This window comes from Coregonus clupeaformis, unplaced genomic scaffold (assembly GCF_020615455.1).
Source record: "Coregonus clupeaformis isolate EN_2021a unplaced genomic scaffold, ASM2061545v1 scaf0288, whole genome shotgun sequence".
NCBI classification, from domain to species: domain Eukaryota; kingdom Metazoa; phylum Chordata; class Actinopteri; order Salmoniformes; family Salmonidae; genus Coregonus; species Coregonus clupeaformis.
Window position 1 is genome coordinate 130,001 of NW_025533743.1, and position 22,363 is coordinate 152,363.

A 22,363-nucleotide genomic window follows, 5' to 3' on the forward strand; every position below is an offset into this window, starting at 1 on the left:
ACACACACACACTCACACTGGAGACACACACACACTGGACACACACACACACACACACACACACTGGACACACACATACTCACACAAACTGGACCAACACACACTAATACACTGGATCCACCTATACACACACTCACTCATTCACACTGGACACACACAAAATTGGGAAAAAAACACACTGGACACACACACACACATTGGAAAAAACACACTAGACAAACACACACGCTGGACACACAATAACGCACACACACACACACACAAACACTGGACACACACACAAACACACACACAGGAGACACACAAACACACTCACACTGGACACACACACACACACACTGGACACACACACACAGACACACACACACATACTGGACACACACACACACACACACGCACACATACACACACAAACAAACACACTGGACAAACACACACACAGACTGGACACACACACACACAGACTGGACACACACACACACAAAAAGGAAACACACACACACTCACACAGGACAAACACACACACACACACACACACACACACACACTGGATCCATACACACACTGGACACACACACACAGACACACACACACATACTGGACACACACACACACACACGAAATGGACACACACACACACACTCACACACACTCACCCACCCACACACACCCAAACTGGAAAAAAACACACTATACACACACACACATACGCTGTACACACACACACGCACACATACACACACAAACAAACAAACACACTGGACACAAACCCACACACACACACTCGACACACACACACATACACTGGACACACAAACTCTGGACACACACACACACACACACTCACACTGGACACACACACACACTGGACACACACACACACACACACACTCAAACTGGACACACACACACTGGACACACACACACATACACTGGACACACACACACTGGACACACGCACACACACACATGGACACACACACACACACACTGGACACATACACAAAAAGGACACACACTGGACACACACACACACTGGACACACACACACTCTGGACACACGATCACACTGGACACAAAGTCACAAAGGACACATACACACACTCACACTGCACACACACACACACACGCACACACACGCTGGACACACACACACACAACTGGAGAAACACACACACTGGAAACACACACACTGGAAACACACACTCTGGACAAAAACACACACACACACACACACACTGGATCACACACACACACACTCACACTGAAGACACACACACACACTGGACACACACACACTGGACACACACACACACACACACACACACAAACACTGGACACACAAACACACACACACACTGGAAACACACACACTGGAAACACACACTCTGGACAAACACACACACACACACACACACACACACACACTGGATCACACACACACACACACACACTCACACTGGACACACACACACACACACTCACAAATGGCACACACACACACACACACACACTGGACACACACATACTCACACACACACACACACTGGACACACACACACACACACACACACACACACACACACACACACTGGACACACACACACACACACTCACAAATGGACACACACATACTCACACACATACACACACTGGACACACACACATACACACACACACACACACACACACATACTGACACAAACTGGACCAACACACACTAACACACTGGATCCACCTATACACACACTCACTCATTCACACTGGACACACACACACACACACATTGGAAAAAACACACTAGACACACACACACACACGCTGGACACACACACACACGCACACACACACACACACACACAAACACTGGACACACACACACACACACACTGGAGACACACAAACACACTCACACTGGACACACACACACAGACACACACACACATACTGGACACACACACACACACACACTGGACACACACACACACACACACACTGGACACACACACACACTCACACACACTCACCCACCCACACACACACAAACTGGAAAAAAACACACTAGACACACACACACACACGCTGGACAAACACACACGCGCACACATACACACACAAACAAACACACTGGACAAACACACACACAGACTGGACACACACACACACACAAAGGAAACACACACACTCACACAGGACAAACACACACAAACACACACACACACACACACACACACTGGATCCATACACACACTGGACACACACACACACATACTGGACACACACACACACACACGAAATGGACACACTAGACACACACACACACATACGCTGGACACACACATGTGCACAAATACACACACAAACAAACAAACACACTGGACACAAACCCACACACACACACTGGACACACACACACACACACACACTGGACACACACACATATACACTGGACACACACACACACACACACTCACACTGGACACACACACACTGGACACACACACACACACTGGACACACACACACATACACTGGACACACACACACTGGACACACGCACACACACACTGGACACAAACACACACACACTGGACACATACACAAAAAGGAGTGTGTGTGTGTGTGTGTGTGTGTGTGTGTGTGTGTGTGTGTGTGTGTGTGTGTGTGTGTGTGTGTGTGTGTGTGTGTGTGTGTGTGTTCAGGTGTATCCCTCAATGACTGTCTGTTCTTCTGCTTACCGCTACAGTGTGGAACATGGTGGAGAGAACACAATGAAACCTGGACTTAGAAAATGTGAGTATTGACTGCTGTGAAGAATATGACTAAGAATAAGTCTTAATTCAAGTGAAGTCAAAGTCAAAGACCACCATCATTACTTACTTGGTCATATTAAATATCAGCTGTAGTTCTACAGAAGCACAAATCAGGGACACCAAAGTTTACTAAGAGTTGCTTTGACAATGTGTGTGTCTGTGTGTGTGTGTGGCGTGTTCCTGTTACATTAGAAATGTGTGTGTGTGTGTGTATCCAGTGTGTGTGTATGTGTGTGTTCAGGATGAGTATGTGTGTATGTGTGTTCAGGATGTGTGTGTGTGTGTGTTCAGGATGTGCGTGTGTGTGTGTTTGTGTGTTTGTTCAGGATGTGTGTGTGTGTGTGTGTGTGTTCAGGATGTGTGTGTGTGTGTGTTTGTTCAGGATGTGTGTGTGTGTCCAGTGTGTGTGTGTGTGTTCAGGATCTGTGTGTGTGTTCAGTTTGTCTGTGTATGTGTGTGTGTGTGTTATTAATGGGAATAAGTGTGTTTTATATTACCATACAGTATAACATATGATCATTGAACAAGTCTCAAGTTACCTTAACTTCTCCTTTTGATACCTAGAAACATCTACATTAAATGAATTAGTGAAAAGTGAGTTAACATTCTAATGTGAATGATGATGATTTCTAATATTGTGTCTGGTTTCATCCATCAGATGTCTGTGATCTCACACTGGACCTAAACACAGCAAACAGATGCCTCTCTCTGTCTGAGGAGAACAGAAAGGTGACACGTAGGATAGAGGAGCAGCCGTATCCTGATCACCCAGAGAGATTTGAGGTCTATAGACAGGTGCTGTGTAGAGAGGGTCTGACTGGGCGCTGTTACTGGGAGGTAGAGTGGAGTGGGAGTTGGGCTGATATAGGAGTGGCATATAAAGGAATCAGCAGGAGAGGAGTGGGTGGTGACTGTATAATTGGAGCCAATGACAAGTCCTGGAGTCTGTTCTGCTATGACAATATTTACAGAGCCTGTCACAATAAGAAGCCCACTACCATAGACGTCCCCTCCTCCAGCCCCCACAGAGTAGGATTGTATCTGGACTGGCCAGCCGGCACTCTGTCCTTCTACAGAGTCTCCTCTGACACACTGACCCACCTGTATACATTCCACTCCACATTCACTGAGCCCCTCTATCCAGGGTTTAATGTTTTGTATGATGGGGACTCAGTGTCCCTGTAAATAATAATAATAACCATGGTAACACTGACACACAAAAAGGAAACAAACACACACACTGGACACACACACACACACTGGATACACACACACACACACACACACACACAGTGGACACACACACACACATACACTGGACACACACACACACTCGACACACACACACACACTGGACACACACACACACACACACTGCACACCACACACACACACACACACACACACACACACACACACACACACACACACACACACTGGACAAACACACACAATGGACACACACACACACACAGGAAACACACATGCAGGACAAAACACACACACACACACACACACACACACACACACACACACACACACACAATTAACACACACTGGACACACACTGACAACACACACACACACACTGGACACACACACACACACACTGAGCACACATACATACACTAGAAACACACACACTGAACACACACACACACTGGACACACACACACACACTGAACACACATACATACACTAGACACACACACACTGAACACATACACTCACACTGAACACCCACACACACTGGACACACACACACACACTGAACACACATACATACACTAGACACACACACACACACTGAACACACACACACACACACTGAACACACACACACACACACACACACAATGGACACACACACACACACTGAACTCACACACACACTGAACACACATACATACACTAGACACACACACACACACTGAACACATACACACACACTGAACACACACACACACACTGGACACACACACACACACTGAACACACATACATACACTGGGCACACACACACACACTGGACATACACACACAATGGACACACACACACACACTGAACTCACACACATTATGAACACACATACATACACTAGACACACACACACACACTGAACACATACACACACTCGACACACACACACACACACTGGATTCACACACACACTGGACACACACACACGCTGGACACACACACACACACATATACTGGACACACACAAATTGGACACACACACACTGGACACACACACACACTGAACACACACACACACTGAACACACACACACACACTGTACACACATACATACACTAGACACACACACACACTGAAAACATACACACACACACACTGGACACACACACACAATGGACACACACACACAGGACACACACACACACACTGGACACACAAACACAAACACACACACTGAACACATTTCCATGTGTAGGATTTTGATGAAAGGAAATCCCATATAGCCTACAGGACAGGACTTTGCTATGGCATCTTCTGTTTGGGTGTCTCAGGTCAGGTCTGAGCCATGATCAGAATGTGTCTCTGTGTCTATTTCCAGCCCTGCAATTTCTACCTGTCCTGATCTAGTGTTTCACCCCTGACCTCCTCACACTGTCTCTGTCACGGTTAACTAAGCCAGAACCCAGAAGCAGACCAGGACACGGTACGTGAGACAAAGGTGAGTGTTTATTTATAGAGTCCGAGTGAAGCTGAATAATCCAGGGAACAGAGCGGGTGGCGTGGATGGGTTGTTGAGGGTGCAGTGGTTGGTCGGTACTGGCTCGGCAGCCGCCGACCATCAGGCAGAGGTTGGGTGAAGGTTCCGGGTGAGAGACTGCAGACAGAACAAAACGGAGGTGAGTACACAGCAAATCAACAAGGTGCAAAACAACAAAACTAACGCTAGAACTCAAAGGCTGATACGCTGACAAACATACTGTTCATGGCTAACGATCCGGCAGGAACTGGATGTTGGCCCAGAGCCTAAGAAGGGTGATGATCAGGACCAGGTGTGCAGATTGCTGATGGGATGCAGGTGCGGAAAACCAGAGCGCTCCCGGAGGCGTTCCCGAACCCTCGGGAAACTGGAGAATACGAGCAGGAACACTAGTCACCAGACAGGACCCGACTCAGACAGCCGGGATCGTCACAGTACCCCCCTCCGGCAGACGCCACCGGGCGGACCGGAGCGCCAGGATGGAGGCGGTAGAAGTCACTGATGAGGTCTGCGTCTAGGACCTGTCGCCGCGGAATCCAACTCCTCTCCTCAGGGCCATACCCCTCCCAGTCCACGAGATACTGGAAACCCCGGCCCCGCCGTCTGGAATCCATGATGCGGCGCACCGTGTAGGCAGGACCACCTCCGATCATCCGAGGAGGAGGAGGAGGAGGCGGAGGAGGCAACAGAGGACTGAGGAAGACAGGCTTGAGGCAGGAGACATGAAAGGTGGGATGGACTCTGAGCGTCCTCGGTAGTTTGAGTCGAACTGCCACTGGATTGATCACCTTCTCCACCACAAACGGACCAATGAACCCGGTAACAACTTCCTGAGACTCAGTCCGTAACGGAAGATCCCGTGTGGCCAACCAAACCCTATCTCCGATGGTATAGGTGGGAGCGGGAATCCGGCGACGAGTCGCCTGGAGCTGATACCCGTCGAAACTCTAAGGAGTGCCTTTCTGGCCCGATGCCAGGTCCGGTGGCAACGCCGAATATGGGCCTGAACAGAAGGCACTGAGAGCTCCTTCTCCTGAGAAGGAAACAGGGGGAGGTTGGTAGCCATACAGGCACTGGAAGGGAGACATCCCAGTGGCAGATGTAGGGAAGAGTATTGTGGGCATACTCAACCCAAGGCAACTGAGAAACCCAGGAGGTGGGGTTGGAAGAGACCAGACAGCGTGGCGTTGATTCCATCTTCTGGTTGGCTCTCTCCGCCTGACCATTGGATTGGGGGTGAAAACCAGATGTGAGACTGACCGTAGCTCAATGGCCAAACAGAAGGACTTCCAGACAGCAGAGAGGTAAACTGAGGCCACGGTCGGAAACTTGATATCACTGGGCAAACCGTGGACCTGAAAACCTCCCTAACCCAGGATCTCGGACGTCTCCGAGGCAGAGGAAGCTTGGCAATTGGCACAAAGTGGGCGAACCTTGCTGAATCTGTCCACGATAGTCAGAACGACCGTGTTCCCCTCAAGCGGGCAACCCCGTGGCGAAGTCCAGGGCCAGATGCGACCATGGTCGGCGGGAATAGGAAGGGGGTAAAGTAGTCCAGAGCTGGGCCGATTGGTACTCTTATTCTGCGCACACACTGGACAGGCAGCAACAAAACCCAGTATCCTCGGCCATGGCAGAGCCACCAAAAACGTCTGCGAAGAAAGCGCCATAGTCGAGCCACGCCAGGGTGACAAGCCATCTTGCTTGCGTGGGACCATTTGAGGACAGCAGGGACGAACTCGACTCAGGCACAAACAACCCGACCGGGTGGACCGTTACCGGGACCGGGCTGAGTCGAAGGGCCGCCAGCACCTCCTCCTCAATCTTCCACATAACTGCTCCCACGACGCAGTTCCGGGGAGGGGATTGTCTCGGTCTTGGACCCACTCTCCTCCGTCTTGGAGAACATCCGGGACAAGGCGTCCGCCTTGCCGTTCTTAGATCCAGGTCGGAGCGTCAGGGCAAACTTGAGATCGTCCGAAAAACAACGCCCACCTGGCCTGGCCGGGAGTTGAGGCGTTTAGCGATTGCACGTAAGCAAGATTCTTGTGGTCCGTCCAGACAATAAACGGTTGCTCCGCCCCCTCCAACCAGTGGCGCCACTCCTCCAAGGCAAGTTTCACCGCGAGAAGCTCCCGGTTACCCACATCGTAATTCCTCTCCTGGGCGAAAGGCGACAGAGTAGTAGGCGCAGGGATGGAGTTTACTGTCCGTGGAGCATCGCTGCGACAGGATGGCGCCAACTCCCCACATCAGGCGCGTCCACTTCAGCGGCGAACTGGCGGGCCGTGTCGGTTGAGAGAGAATCGGTGCGTTGGTGAATCGCCTCTTCAAATCCAGAAGCGCTCGATCCGCCTCCGGTTCCACTTGAAGGTCCTGATGCTGGAAGTCAAGGCAGTTAACGGAGGCGGCCACACGGCTGTAATCCCGGATGAATCTGCGGTAGAAATTCGCAAACCCCAAAAATCTCTGGAGCTGCAATCTCGTACCGGGCTGGGCCCATTCCAGAACCGCTCTAACCTTCCCCTGGTCCATCCTAATTCTCTCCCCTGGAGATGATGTACCGAGAAAGGATGTCGTGTGGGCGTGAAACTCGCACTTCTCGGCCTTCACGAACAGGCGATTCTCCAACAATCGCTGCAGCACCTGCCGGACATGCTGGACGTGGTCGGAAGGTTCCTTCGAGAAGATCAGAATGTCATCCAGGTAAACAAACACAAAGAGACCGATCCATATCTCTCAGGACGTCGTTCACCATACTCTGGAATACCGCTGGAGCATTGGTCAGTCCAAGCGGCATCACCTGATACTCGGTGACCCATCGGTGTATTGAAACCCCGTCAACCACTTCGTCCCCCCTCTCTGATCCGGACCAGGTGATACGCATTGCGTGGGTCTAGCTTGGTGAACACCGTAGCACCCTGTAAGGAGTCGAAGGCAGAACTCATCAAGGGCAGGGGATACTTGTTCTTGATCGTGATGTCATTCAACCCCCGATAATCAATACACGGTCGAAGGAGCCATCCTTCCTACCCACAAAGAAGAATCCTGCCCCCAGGGGGTGATGACGAGGGCGAACGAGACCAGCAGCTAGGGACTCCTTGATGTAGGTCTCCAACGCCTCACGTTCAGGTCGGGAGATACTGTATAACCTTCCCTTGGGGTAGACAGCTCCAGGGACCAGGTTGATGGCACAATCATAGGGTCGGTGGGGAGGGAGTGACAGAGCCTTCTGCTTACTGAAAACTTCCCCCAAATCGTGATATGTCTCAGGGAACCAGGGACAAATCTGGGGGTTTAGCCTCAATCACCTGACTGGGAACCGAATGGAGGCAGGCAGTCTTGAGACAGTTAGCATGACAATCAAGGCTCCAACTCGTTACCTTGCCCCGTCACCCAATCGAACGTGGGATTGTGTTCCTTCAGCCAGGGGTATCCAAGGACCAGAGGAACATGGGAAGACGGCAGAATGAAGAATGAAATCATCTCAGAATGATTCCCCGACAACCGCATCTTAACCGGTTCAGTCCTCATCGTGATACGTGCCAGACTACTGCCGTTCAGAGTGGTCGCTTCAATGGCTTCCGGCAATTGCTCCTTGGAAAGCCCCAGCTGTTCCACCAACTCGGCATCAAGAAAGCTTCCATCGGCACCTGAATCGATAAAAGCGTTAAGCGCTAAGCTCTGATTCCTGTTCACAAGGGTAGCCGGGAAAGCGGGGTCTGACAGAGGTACTGAGAGGTTGAAACTGGCTCGCTAAAAGTCCTCCCAACTTTAGCTTGAGCCGGGCAGTTGACGACCGCCGGGAACAGGTGGAGATGTAATGTCCCGAGCTACCACAGTAGAGGCAGCAGTTGGTCTGACGTCTCTGTTGGCCGCTCCTCCTTGGTTAACCCGTGCCGCCCCACTTGCATGGGTTCAGAATCGGGAGGGGACCTCTCCACTAATCCATTGTGGAGAGAATGATCGGCGTGTTCTGGTCCACCACCCGACCCGACTGGGAACTGAGAAGCTGATCGGTTGGACGGAACCCATTGCTTCTCCCTCCTTCGCTCTCGGACTCGATTATCCACCCCGAATAGACAAAGCTACCAAGCTGTCCAGGTCACTAGGCTCGGATAGGAGATCAACTCATCCTTGAGCTGCTCCGGCAGACCCTGGTAAAGGCCGCTTGCAGAGACTCCTCGTTCCACCCACTCTCCACAGCCAACGTCTTGAACTCGATCACGAAGTCGGCCACGCTGCGAGTTCCTTGGCGAGCGAAAACAGGCGCCCTAGCTGCGTCCCTCCCTCGGACGGAATGGTCGAAGAGCTTCCTCATCTCGGCCGTGAACCCCTGGTATGAAGCCATGCAGGGATCCTGTCGTTCCCAAACGGCTGAAGCCCACTCCAGCGCTCGACCACGCAGCAACTCAATCACAAAGGCTATCCTAGCCTTGTCTGTGGTATAAGAGTAGGGCTGTAGATCGAACACTAGTCCACACTGCATAAGGAAGGAACGGCATCTTCCCAGCTCTCCCTCATACTTATCCGGCGTCGGAACCTTGGGCTCACGGATGGACACAGCTTCAGAAGCGGCAGGCGAGATGGGTGAAACCGGTAGTGGATCCTCCACCGGACACTTGCGTTGGTTCTGGACCTCCGTCAGACCGGTGAAAGGTTCGAACTGACAACGCGATCTCATGTAGTGCCGTGCTATGATAGCCCAACATCTTCTCCTGCTGGGTAATAGCATGGCGAACAGAATCCAGGTCCGCTGGGTTCATTACTGGCCGGATCGTTCTGTCACGGTTAACTAAGCCAGAACCCAGAAGCAGACCAGGACACGGTACGTGAGACAAAGGTGAGTGTTTATTTATAGAGTCCGAGTGAAGCTGAATAATCCAGGGAACAGAGCGGGTGGCGTGGATGGGTTGTTGAGGGTGCAGTGGTTGGTCCGGTACTGGCTCGGCAGCCGCCGACCATCAGGCAGAGGTTGGGTGAAGGTTCGGGTGAGAGACTGCAGACAGAACAAAGCGGAGGTGAGTACACAGCAAATCAACAAGGTGCAAAACAACAAACTAACGCTAGAACTCAAAGGCTGATACGCTGACAAACATACTGTTCATGGCTAGCGATCCGGCAGGAACTGGATGTTGGCCCCAGAGCCTAAGAAGGGTGATGATCAGGACCAGGTGTGCAGATTGCTGATGGGATGCAGGTGCGGAAAACCAGAGCGCTCCCGGAGCGTTCCCGAACCCTCGGGAAACTGGAGAATACGAGCAGGAACACTAGTCACCAGACAGGACCCAACTCAGACAGCCGGGATCGTCACAGTCTCACTGTCCATGTCTGCTTTTAACTCCCACCTCTACTTCACTGTGTTATAATGGACCTTATGCTTGTTATGTCACCTCTGTAACCAGTTATCAAACATACTGACCTTTCTGACCCTATCCCATGGCCCTACTTTCTACAACTGAACATTTAAATTCCTCTATGAGTTTTGTTTAGTGTCCATTTACTTATTTATGTATTTGTTGTATATTGGGGTTGTGCTGCAGAGCATCATGGGGGTTTGTATGTATTGAGATGATCACGTTCCAGATAAATGGTTGAACTGATTCCTGTCTCCTGTCTCATCATTATTGAATTGTTATACAGACGTGGTTATGACACCAACGAGACATAACAAAAGATTGGCGATGAGTAAGTCTGAATCTACAGGAACTATTCTGTCTGGAAGAAGTGGGTTTTTACAACTGTTTAAAACTGTTATTTTCTGTGGTCCAGAAAAGGCTAATGTTAGCACAGTGTATTGATAGCAGAGGCAGGTGAATAGTCTAGATAGCTAAGAGAGAGAGTTAACATCGTCATGGACGGCAGAAAAGGACTGGAGACGGACGTCGGAGCGGGAAAACAAAATGATTAAAAGGGAGGAACATACAGTGGGGAAAAAAAGTATTTAGTCAGCCACCAATTGTGCAAGTTCTCCCACTTAAAAAGATGAGAGAGGCCTGTAATTTTCATCATAGGTACACGTCAACTATGACAGACAAATTGAGAATTTTTCTTCCAGAAAATCACATTGTAGGATTTTTAATGAATTTATTTGCAAATTATGGTGGAAAATAAGTATTTGGTCAATAACAAAAGTTTCTCAATACTTTGTTATATACCCTTTGTTGGCAATGACACAGGTCAAATGTTTTCTGTAAGTCTTCACAAGGTTTTCACACACTGTTGTCTTATCCCTCTGTCTTATCTGCTGTAATAGATATCATTATACTTTGTTCCCCAAAATTGTTATCACTTAATGATAATTCACCACTATCATTACAGAATATGCTACATGTTGCAGTAGGCCTGTCGTAGAATATTATACAACGTCTAATCCTGAATGCTGATTGGTTATAATATAAAACATATCCTTACATGCATTTTATGTACTTCTAAATATACAAATATTCAAAATAAGAAACAAAATATTCTTGAGACATTCAATCAAGCAATATTTTATTTTAGATGGTATTTATTTAGATTGATAACAATCCAGTAGATGAATCTGATGCGTATGCTAAAGGAGATGCCCAACACCGTCCCCTACTGAAGTCTGAACGGTCTATAATGCAGTGCCTTCAGAAAGTCACACCCCTTGAATTTTTCCACATTTTGTTGTTACACAGCCTGAATTAAAAATTGATTAAATTGAGATTTTTAGTAATTAATTAAAAATGAAATTTGAAATGTCTTTGAGTCAACAAGTATTCAACCCCTTTGTTATGGCAAGCCTAAATAGTTCAGGAGTAAAAATTTGCTTAACAAGACACATAATAAGTTCCATGGACTCACCTGTGTGCAATAATAGTGTTTAACAGGATTTCTGAATGACTACCTCATCTCTGTATACCACATATACAATGATCTGTAAGGTCCCTCAGTCGAGCAGTGAATTTCAAACACAACTTCAACCACAAAGACCAGGGAGGTTTTCCAAAGCCTCGCAAAGAAGAGTACCTATTGGTAGATGGGTAAAAATAAAATAAAAAGCAGAATATTTCTTTGAGCGTGGTGAAGTTATTAATTACACTTTGGATGGTGTGTCACTACGAAGATACAGGCGTCCTTCTTAACTCAGTTGCCGGTGAGGAAGGGAAACCGCTCAGGGATTTCACCATGAGGCCAATGGTGACTTTAAAACAGTTAGAGTTGAATGGCTGTGATAAGAGAAAACTGAGGATGGATCAACAACATTGTAGTTACTCCATAACACTAATCTAATTGACAGAGTGAAAAGAAGCCTGTACAGAATACATTCGCATTTCAGTCATTTAGCAGGTAGCTATGGTCCCCCGTGGGAATCAAACCCACAACCCTGGCGTTGCAAGCACCTTGCTCTACCAATTGAGCCACACGGGACACAAATATTACAAAACATGCATCCTGTTTGCAATAAAGCACTAAAGTAAAACTGCTAAAAAATTTGGCAAAGAAATTCACTTTTATGTTTGGGGCAAATCCAACACAACACGTCACTGAGTGCCACTGTTTTCTTGGTGGTGGCTGCATCATGTTATGGGTCTGCTTGTCATCGACGAGGACTAGGGAGTTTTTGGGGGGATAAAAAGAAACGGAATAGAGCTAAGCACAGGCAAATTCCTAGAGGAAAACCTGGTTCAGACTGCTTTCCTTCCACTGACTCCTCAGGAGAGTTCTGGACTCTGCCAGTGCGGCCACACCACCACAAGAGACTACAGGTGGCCGCCACCTTTAACTCCCCTCCTGCCTGAACGTCTTGTGGACTAGAGCGCCAGTTAACCCCCTTCCTGCCTGAACGTCTTGTGGACTAGAGCGCCAGTTAACCCCCTTCCTGCCTGAACGTCTTGTGGACTAGAGCGCCAGTTAACCCCCTTCCTGCCTGAACGTCTTGTGGACTAGAGCGCCAGTTAACCCCCTCCTGCCTGAACGTCTTGTGGACTAGAGCGCCAGTTAACCCCCCTCCTGCCTGAACGTCTTGTGGACTAGAGCGCCAGTTAACCCCCCTCCTGCCTGAACGTCTTGTGGACTAGAGCGCCGGAGACACTAAAAGCATCTGAAACTTTTGTTGTGTCCGGCACACCCCACTCTTCCTGACACCACCATTCTCTTCTCTAGCAAATAAAACATATATCTTCTGATTGAAGCTTGTAACGTCAGTACAGTAGCCTATGCTTCAGAGAGGGGAGGGGCAGGTAGCCTAAACACACCCACTGGTAAAGACTTTCAGCTGGCAGGCAGGGAGCCTAAACACACCCACTGGTAAAGACTTTCAGCTGGCAGGCAGACACTGGAATAAGTTTGAGTGACAGAGTGAGGGCTTTGCATAAGCACTTTATAGCATTTTTTTGTGTGACTCGTAAAATAATGTTATTAACCAGTTGTTTTTAAAATATAAGGTCTGTTCTGGAACAGTATCGATCACTTTCGTTCCCGGTTCTTTGATATGATGGTTATAGTATATTATCAGTGATTAATTTGATCCGGATCCTGCCGGAACAGGATCCGGCACCTCTCCACAGCTGGGCTATTTATTCTCTGTGGCTACATTTTAGGCTTTCTCATTGTGTAGTAGGCTATTCTGAATTATTTCATTTATTTCTGAACAGACAGCAGTAATCCAATAACAAGGCATAGCCTACAGTCCGGAACTCGAGGCAAATCTGTCAGTGAAACTGGAAAGCATTTTTAGGACTATAATTTCCTCATAATGTAGCATACAATATGTCTCCACACACCTAAGCATAGGCTATTGATGGATTCAAGACAAGGTCGTTTTCATTGATCTCAGATTCTCAGTTTATCAGTGTCAAAATTGCCTGTCATTTCGATCATTTATGCTGTATTATGGCGCTTTCAAGACAACTGGGAACTCGGAAAAAAACGAGGTCGAATCATGACATCAGTGATCTTCAGATCTGGAAAGTCGGAGCTCTAGAAAGAGGTCAGAATTCCGTTTTGGATGACCGTTCAAAACGAAGTTTCCAGTCGGAGCTTTCCCCCATTTCCCAGTTCTCTTGATCGCACTGAAGTCGGAAGTTGGAGATTTCCCAGCTCCGAGTTCCCAGCTATTTTGAGCGTGGCATTAAAAAAGATTGTGCCAAAGTCTCCAGTCAAGTAAAATGACATAGAATTGCATGACGTGTTTGTAAAAGGCCAAACATTTCCCGGACCCTAGGCCACAAAAAAAAAAAAAAAACCCATGTGTGCAACTTCTGTAGTGCCTCTACTCTACTGCTCTATGCCACTACGCAAATGTGATGATATATATACAATGCTTTATTATAAAGGTGATTTTTTTTTTGTCATGTGTTCCTGTACCTCAGAACGCCCCAGGTCATCGACCCCCCTCCTCCCCCCCTCTCGCGCTCACTTTATGTTCCGGCACCTCCCGATTTACAAATGAAGCACTGTATATTACATTATATCACTATTTGCGCATAAATGCGTTTCCACCACCATTTCTCGCATAATTAATTTTACAGACACAAAAATATCCCACCATATCGAACAAATTGTCTGTCGGCATTTTATAAAATTTTTACTGGCATTTCATGTTTCCATCAGCCCGGGCGTGACTTTTTTCATGCGTCAGGTAATTCATCTGCATGAAATGGTTGGATCGAAACCTAGTTAACAGAGCTGCCAACTCACACACATTTGACCCTCTTCTCACGGCACACATCTTATATCTCACGCATTGAAAAGTACTGCTTTTATTTTTCTAATTAGTCAGCGCGTTAACTTTTCAACTGCGCTCCAAATCGTTTTGAAATCGGAGCATCTGCGACGGCAATTTAACATCACCAGCGGCACCTTTATCATTGTCCTTTCTTATAATAATAATAATATGCCATTTAGCAGACACTTTTATCCAAAGCGACTTACAGTCATGCGTGCATACATTTTTGTGTATGGGTGGTCCCGGGGATCGAACCCACTACCTTGGCGTTACAAGCGCCGTGCTCTACCAGCTGATCTACAGAGGCCACAGCACTGTGAACCGCGGCACATTGAAGCATATGATTGGTCTAGTAATGTAAAGGATTAAGGGGATTGGATCTATGTTTAAAAGAAATGCCCCTCAAGATTAAATTGGAGTTGAATGGAGAGAGAACGTTCTCTGCTGAGTTTATAAAACTGTAAAAAGCGCAGCCCGGTAGCGCTGTTTTATGTACAATGTTGTCAACAAAATTAGGTTGTTGTTACTCCTGTCGCTATTGCAGAATGCAGCCTTTTGACAACATGTACTAAAGTTGATTTAATCCAGGCTTGCATTAGTCCACTCGTTTGGTGATTGGCATTTAGGTTGTGACAACGATAAGGCAGCAGACAGACAGACCTACAGACACTACAGTATGTTTTAGCAGGAAGTCTGGCAGGGTGACCTGATTTGTAACCATTTTGTCAAACAGATTGTGAACCCAAAAGTGTAAGTTTGATTCTGGAGGAGGAACAATAAATATAAACTAATTTGGGTAGAATGCAGGGGCAGATTTATGTCATCTAGTCTTCAGGAGATTTGATTAGCCATTTACTTTATTTATTCCAAACAATTGCCTAAACTATACGGTAAGTCTGATCAGTGGAATAATTCTCATTCCAAACAATGATCTAGAATACAGGGTAATTACTGAGCTTGTCAGCAACAACACTACTGGTATTCCCCACACTTACTGTATTATTCACATAGCAAATCTCACTTCAAGCTATTTTCAAAAGTTGGCCACCCTGCTGGTTAATATAATGGATAACAATCTGTGGTTCACTTCACGTAACAGGGTTGAGCTTAAAATGAGGGTCAGATTATTTTATTTTTTACATAAAATGAATCACTTCCTTCAAATCAACACATTTTTCCGTCCCCTTTCTCTGTCTTAGCTAGCCATTGACTACACTCTAGCTAGCTAGTTAGCAGAGCACTAGATCAAATAATCATTTTGTTTTACTTAGCCTTGATCATTGTTTGTACAGTATGTTAACTTTGGTGTCTATTTCAGACCTCCTGGCATTTTTCAAGGATGAGCATCAGAGCATTAAAAGGGGAGAAGACCACTAGAAGTCTGGCCATGTGGAGAAGAGCAGCTATAGTGAGGGGCAACCTACCGGTTTGGTCAGGCCAATGTGATGGACATTTTTTAGTTTGTGCTTTTCTAATAACCAATTTCTGTGTTCATGCAAGTGACTGATTGAACGAATCCTCACTATCAGTATCTGCAATTTGGCAGTACGCCCAGAACCTTGTTTAGAGAAAGGGATCTCTCAGTTTCAAGGTCTCAGCTTAGAGAGAAGAAGCCTTTTGAGGTATTGGTCGGTCACATGCATGACCCAGTATTGGTCGGTCACATGAAGGAAGCAAACGTTAATTATGAATTAATTATGAATGGTGAAAAAGCTAAATCATGCAAATATAATTTGTCTGTATATAAGAGAACTAACGGGTAGGCGCCGGGTGGAGCTTCTGATCAACATGTGTACTTGGTGCATTGAGTTGTTTTAAACCTCTCCAGTTAACTGATAATAAACAATGATTCATTTAAGATTGACTTCGAGTGTCCCTGTGTAGAATTTCCATGACACCAACATGAGGGATAAAGTTTATCCTGTGTTGGTGAGTGTAGCTATTAAGTTAAATTACAGCTGTCAACATTCTACAAGGAAAGAGACACTTAATCATTTATATAATCATTAACCAGATTACCCCGGATACCAGACTTAGATGAGTGATAACTCAGTTCTAGAATGTTGTCATTTATGAGAATGAATAAACAAATCTATTGACATTCAGAATGGACTTAGTTTAGACATCCAGCCTGTATTGTAGTTTCATGATCAGAGACAAATCTTCAAGGCACATTATTTATTTATTCAGAGTTGTACATGCATTCACACGGTCTTGACTTATAGAATCCTTCCCACTACATGATTGATATGTCAAGTGACACAATCCCAAGTTATCAATTAAAAGTTTATGGAAAAACTCCACTTGTCCTCATGTGAAAATGACAGTTCATTAATAAATATTCTACAGCTTTAATGTCATCAATCAAATCAAACTTTATTTATATAGCACATTACAACAAATGCATTTCAAAGTGTTCAAAGTCATGCATTGAAAGGCATGTGGCACTTAACATCCTTCCTCTTGGCAGGTCTCTATAGGTGACCAGGGGATTCTCTCTACCACGTGGATCCTGGCTGGCATGGCGCTGTCGGTGGAGCAGCAGGAGGCTATACGGCAGGCAACAGTTGGACAGTGCACCAACCCCAACTGGCACACCATGAGGAGAGGAAAGTTGACGGCCAGCAATTATGGAGCAGTGGTTAGGGCCAAGCGCATTACTCCGTCGCTATTAAAAAGGGTCCTCAGATCACAGTCGTTGGATGGGGTGATGTCCGTAAAGAGAGGCACAGATAATGAAGAGGAAGGCATCAAGGCATTCCAAATGGCGACAGGGAAGGTTGTGCAGGAGTCAGGGCTTTGGGTCACAGGGTCTGAGATCCTGGGTGCTTCACCGGATGATCTGGTGGGCACCACAGCAGTGGTGGAGGTCAAGTGTCCCTATGGTGCAAGGGACCTTACCATTGAAGAGGCAGTGAAGTCGAAGGATTTCTATATCAAGGAGGGAGGGTCTTACTGCCTCCGTGAAGACCATCCTTACTGGCACCAGGTCCAAGGTCAGCTCCACATCACTGGAAGGGACTTGCTTCTTCGTTGTGTGGACCACCAAAGCCTCCATCCCCATCCAGCGTGACGACCTCTGACCTCTGGCAGACTCATATTGCTGGACTAGAGGAGTTTTTCAAGGACCACATGCTGCCAAAGTTGGCACTGCAACAGTGAACATCTGTAAATATCTTGTCAATAGTTTTTGCACACAAATCAGTTTTTGTTCTTACCTTGAGGTTTTATTCCAATCAGTTGTTTTGCGGGGGCACTGGATCAGCGTTCTCGTCGCTCCTCCTGTCAGTACCTGTTTTCAGGGAAACCAATGGTCCAAAAATATTCCACATTGTTCATACACACACACACACTAGGCTACCAGAATAGGTTATATTACATACACGTTTTGCTCAAAGCAGCCAATTAAAGTAATGTAGTTAAAGTAAGTTCAATCACAATGGCTGGTCTGAGTGCATCTCCTCACAGTTTCATTCACATTTCATTTTATCATGGGCCCAGTGGGAATTTATATATATGATGTTTCAATTATTTATTTCCCCCTTTGTTGTGTTGAGCTTCCTTTTCTGGTAAATGCAGGGCCGTTTTTCTTTCTCAACGGAAAATGGCAGCTGCCTGAGCATTTGCAATGCCGGACCATTTGCAAACTATCAATTAGCCAGGTGAATTTGTAGATATATCTGCACATTATGTTTGTTAGCCAACTAGCCAGCCAGTTTAAGTGGAATGATTAACTGACAATATTTAAATTTAACTGACAATATTTCAAATTAACTGCCAACAACAAAGCAAAGCAACATCTAAGCAAAAGGCTACCTGCTATCCCACCATCTGGCATCATCCCTTGTGCCTGGAACTTCAATGTTACCACTGAACTCCAAATAAGATGTGAGTAGAGTTGGACACACCCTACGAAAATCATCTGGACTGCTTAACGAGAGAGAGAGAGAGAGAGAGAGAGAGAGAGAGAGAGAGAGAGAGAGAGAGAGAGAGAGAGAGAGAGAGAGAGAGCGATATCGAGAGAGCGAGAGAGAGAGAGAATCTAAGAATGGGAGACACATCACTTCCAGCAGATCTCCTTGCTGAGGGTGGGGTTGAACATCCACTGCTTCTCGTTGGGTGAGCCTCATGTCTAAAACATGGGAAAAAGGGGACAAAGTCAAAGTCCACAAATGCAATGTTTTACACAATATTGTATCATATTTGATGCGTTACTGACCTGTTCATCCACAGGCTCGATGTGCTGTGGTCTCCCCAACCGGATCACACTGGATACAGGATGTCCATTCATCGGATGACCTGAGGGATGCACTCCTGTTGGACCGGAAAACAAAGAGGCATGTGGTCAGTGTTAGGTATTTTTCAATGCTGTATCAACATGTTTATCTGGACAGAAAACAGAGGCATGTGGTCAGTGTTAGGTCTTTTTTCAATGCTGTATCAACATGTTTATCTGGACAGAAAACAGAGGCATGTGGTCAGTGTTAGGTCTTTTTCAATGCTGTATCAACATGTTTATCTGGACAGAAAACAGAGGCATGTGGTCAGTGTTAGGTATTTTTCAATGCTGTATCAACATCTTTATCTGGACCGAAAACAAAGAGACGTGGTCAGTGTTAGGTCTTTAACAATGCTGTATCAACATCTTTATCTGGACAGAAAACAGAGGCATGTGGTCAGTGTTAGGTCTTTTTCAATGCTGTATCAACATCTTTATCTGGACAGAAAATGCATTGTTTATCATAACACAAACCCAACTAGTTTGGCACAGTTTGACACATTTTCTATTAGCCATTCAACTGCTGTGTCAGGCTAGTTTGGCACATTGTCTACTAGCCCAGTCTGAAAAGTACTAGCCTCGGGTTAGCTTCATTTCCATCCCTGATGATATTTCTAACTGACTTCATAGGTCATTTGATTAGTCATGTACAACACAGATGCACTCGTGGAACAAAACCGTTTCTGTGTTTTGTATGGGGGAAAACATTGAGCCCACAAGTCCTTTGTGAGCTAGCTAGCCATCTTTAGCTAATGTAGCTAACTAGTCAACGAAAGTGCTTAACTAGCTAGCCCACCAGGTGATATTTAGCTAGCTAGCTAGTTAAGATTAGCTCACCGTTCGTGTAGTCTGACTTTAAGTGCAAGCTAACCAACTATCCTTGCCATGGGGCCGGCCTAACATTAGCTAGCAAGTCTGACTACACGAACGGTGAGTTAACATTAACTAACTAGCTAAATGTCCCTTCCCTGGTGGACTAACGCTAGCTAGCATGTCACCAAGTGAAAAAGTATGACTACACAAACAGTGAGCTAAAGTTAACCAGTTGGCTAGCTCACTAAAGACTTGTCAATAAAAAGGTTACAACAGTCATTATGCTAGCCTATGCTGGGTTTCTTTTGACTTATAAGGAAGGTAACGTGCGTTGTACACTTAACTACAATCGGTGGATATCTAGCTAATGTTCTTTAGCACCTCGCTAACCACAGATATTTGACCTAACCAAAATAGCTTGTTAGCTACTAGCAAACAGGGCATACCTTATCGGCTCCAGCAATGTCTCTCGATTACAGAGGTTAGAAAACGATAAAATGTAAGTCTGCTTATCAGTGTAGTGGTTACAATCCGGTACATAGCACAGAACCATCCTTGCTTCTGATCAATATTGAAACGTTTAAAACATAAAAACTCTTTCATCTGTTTGATTAACCTTTATTAGTCAAATCACATCTACATTTCATTCAGTATAATTGAGTTTATACAGAAGCAGGATTGTTGTTTCAAGAATTTGACAAATAAACATTCAACAGACAACAATATTTACAAACAACAAGAAGCCCAATAACAACAAGATCAATGATTTATAAATGAAAACAGTTTTTACAACACAGTGTGGCGATTAATTATATTAATGAATGACTCTAGTCAACTTCAATAGTGTGTATTCATGAATATTTACGATCATATGTTTAAACACTAGAGAGCTATTCTACATTGTTGCTCCAGTGTGTCTTACTGAACATTCTTATTTTTTATTTTATTTTTATTTCACCTTTATTTAACCAGGTAAGAAGCCAGTTGAGAACAAGTTCTCATTTACAACTGCGACCTGGCCAAGATAAAGCAAAGCAGTGCGATAAAAACAACAACACAGAGTTACATATGGAATAAACAAAACGTACAGTCAATAACACAATAGAAAATCTATATACAGTGTGTGCAAATATAGTAAGTTATGGAGGTAAGGCAATAAATAGGCCATAGTGCAAAATAATTACAATTTAGTATTAACACTGGAATGATAGATGTGCATAAAATGATGTGCAAATAGAGATACTGGGGTGCAAAAGAGCAAAATAAATAACAATATAGGGATGAGGTAGTTGGGCGGGCTAATTTCAGATGGGCTGTGTACAGGTGCAGTGATCGGTAAGCTGCTCTGACAACTGATGCTTAAAGTTAGTGAGGGAGATCAGAGTGTCCAGCTTCAGAGATTTTTGCAGTTCGTTCCAGTCATTGACAGCAGAGAACTGGAAGGAATGGCGGCAAAAGGAGGTGTTGGCTTTGGGAATGACCAGTGAGATAAACCTGCTGGAGCGCAGACTACGGATGGGTGTTGCTATGGTGACCAATGAGCTAAGATAAGGCGGGGATTTGCCTAGCAGTGATTTATAGATGACCTGGAGCCAGTGGGTTTGGCGACGAATATGTAGTGACCATGATTAAAGTGAAACATCATGTTGTGTTTGACACAGGGACACTGAGGTATCATAACACACCCTAAACCCTGGATAGAGGGGCTCAGTGAATGTGGTGTAGAATGTGTACAGGTGGGTCAGTGTGTCAGAGGAGACTCTGTAGAAGGACAGAGTGCCGGCTGGCCAGTCCAGATACACTCCTACTCTGTGGGAGCTGGAGGAGGGTACGTCTATGGTAGTGAATTTATTATTGTGACAGGCTCTGTAACTGTTGTCAGAGCAGATCAGACTCCAGGACTTGTCATTGGATCCAATAACACAGTCCTTACCCCTTCCTCTCCTGCTGATTCCTTTATATGTCACTCCATTATAAGCCCATTCCCCACTCCACTCTACCTCCCAGTAACAGCGCTCAGTCAGA